Consider the following 2500-nt stretch of genomic DNA (forward strand, 5'->3'; position numbering starts at 1 on the left):
GGCAGGCAGGCAGGCAGGCAGGCAGGCAGGCAGGCAGGGAGGGAGGGAGGGAGGTAGGTAGGTAGGTAGGAGGTGGTGGTGTTATACAGGGGAGGAGAAGCATGGATGTGTGGCTGTGGAGGTGCTGTGTGGCCCTTTAATGTCACAGGGCCAGTGGCTGGGTGATATGCCTGGCTCCTGGAGCTCTGATACAGGGGAGAGAGGCATGTGTGTGTGTGTGGCTGTGGAGGTCCTGTGGAGGTGCTGTGTGGGCCTTTAATATCACAGGGGGAGAAGCTGGGCCATGAGCCTGGCCCCTGGAGCTCTGATACAGGGGAGAGAAGCATGTGTGTGTGGCTGTGGAGGTCCTGTGGAGGTGCTGTGTGGGCCTTTAATATCACAGGGGGAGAAGCTGGGCCATTAGCCTGGCTCCTGGAGCTCTGATACAGGGGAGAGAGGCATGGATGTGTGGCTGTGGAGGTGCTGTGTGGGCCTTTAATATCACAGGGGGAGAAGCTGGGCCATGAGCCTGGCTCCTGGAGCTCTGATACAGGGGAGAGAGGCATGTGTGTGTGGCTGTGGAGGTCCTATGGGGGTGATGTGTGGCCCTTTAATATCACAGGGGGAGAAGCTGGGCCATGAGCCTGGGTGCTGGAGCTCTGATACAGGGGAGAGAGGCATGTGTGTGTGGCTGTGGAGGTCCTATGGGGGTGATGTGTGGCCCTTTAATATCACAGGGGGAGAAGCTGGGCCATGAGCCTGGGTGCTGGAGCTCTGATACAGGGGAGAGAGGCATGTGTGTGTGGCTGTGGAGGTCCTATGGGGGTGATGTGTGGCCCTTTAATGTCACAGGGCCAGTGGCTGGGTGATATGCCTGGGTGCTGGAGCTCTGACACAGGGGGATAGAGGCATGGATGTGTGGCTGTGGAGGTCCTGTGGAGGTGCTGTGTGGGCCTTTAATATCACAGGGGGAGAAGCTGGGCCATGAGCCTGGCCCCTGGAGCTCTGATACAGGGGAGAGAGGCATGTGTGTGTGGCTGTGGAGGTCCTGTGGAGGTGCTGTGTGTGCCTTTAATATCACAGGGGGAGAAGCTGGGCCATGAGCCTGGCCCCTGGAGCTCTGATACAGGGGAGAGAAGCATGTGTGTGTGGCTGTGGAGGTCCTGTGGAGGTGCTGTGTGGGCCTTTAATATCACAGGGGGAGAAGCTGGGCCATTAGCCTGGCTCCTGGAGCTCTGATACAGGGGAGAGAGGCATGGATGTGTGGCTGTGGAGGTGCTGTGTGGGCCTTTAATATCACAGGGGGAGAAGCTGGGCCATTAGCCTGGCTCCTGGAGCTCTGATACAGGGGAGAGAGGCATGGATGTGTGGCTGTGGAGGTGCTGTGTGGGCCTTTAATATCACAGGGCCAGTGGCTGGGTGATATGCCTGGGTGCTGGAGCTCTGACACAGGGCCAGAGAGGCATGTGTGTGTGGCTGTGGAGGTCCTGTGGAGGTGCTGTGTGGCCCTTTAATATCACAGGGGGAGAAGCTGGGCCATGAGCCTGGCCCCTGGAGCTCTGATACAGGGGAGAGAAGCATGTGTGTGTGGCTGTGGAGGTCCTGTGGAGGTGCTGTGTGGGCCTTTAATATCACAGGGGGAGAAGCTGGGCCATTAGCCTGGCCCCTGGAGCTCTGACACAGGGGAGAGAGGCATGTGTGTGTGTGGCTGTGGAGGTCCTGTGGAGGTGCTGTGTGGGCCTTTAATATCACAGGGGGAGAAGCTGGGCCATGAGCCTGGCCCCTGGAGCTCTGATACAGGGGAGAGAAGCATGTGTGTGTGGCTGTGGAGGTGCTGTGTGGCCCTTTAATGTCACAGGCCCAGTGGCTGGGTGATCTGCCTGGGTGCTGGAGCTCTGACACAGGGGCAGAGAGGCATGTGTGTGTGTGTGTGTGTGTGGCTGTGGAGGTCCTGTGGAGGTGCTGTGTGGGCCTTTAATATCACAGGGGGAGAAGCTGGGCCATGAGCCTGGCCCCTGGAGCTCTGATACAGGGGGAGCATGGATGTGGCTTTGGAGAAGGCAAATATCTAGAGTCTCCGCTCCACTCCCCTCTTTACCTTCCTCGGTGTAAAACTTTGACCGCCAGTTTTTCAAAGTCTTACACCGAGGAAGGTAAAGAGGGGGACCGGTCGGCGAAACTAGAAGTTTCCCCTCTCTTACCTTCCTCGGTGTAAAACTTTGACCGCAAATTTTTCAAAGTGTTACACCGAGGAAGGTAAAGAGGGGGACCGGTCGGCGAAACTAGAAGTTTCCCCTCTCTTACCTTCCTCGGTGTAAAACTTTGACCGCAAATTTTTCAAAGTGTTACACCGAGGAAGGTAAAGAGGGGGACCGGTCGGCGAAACTAGAAGTTTCCCCTCTCTTACCTTCCTCGGTGTAAAACTTTGACCGCAAATTTTTCTAAGTGTTACACCGAGGAAGGTAAAGAGGGGGACCGTTCGGCGAAACTAGAAATTTCCCCTCTCTTACCTTCTCCTGCC

This window comes from Trachinotus anak, unplaced genomic scaffold, assembly GCF_046630095.1.
Source record: "Trachinotus anak isolate AG129_WGS33_773 ecotype Australia unplaced genomic scaffold, CSIRO_AGI_Tana_v1 ptg000099l, whole genome shotgun sequence".
NCBI lineage: Eukaryota > Metazoa > Chordata > Actinopteri > Carangiformes > Carangidae > Trachinotus > Trachinotus anak.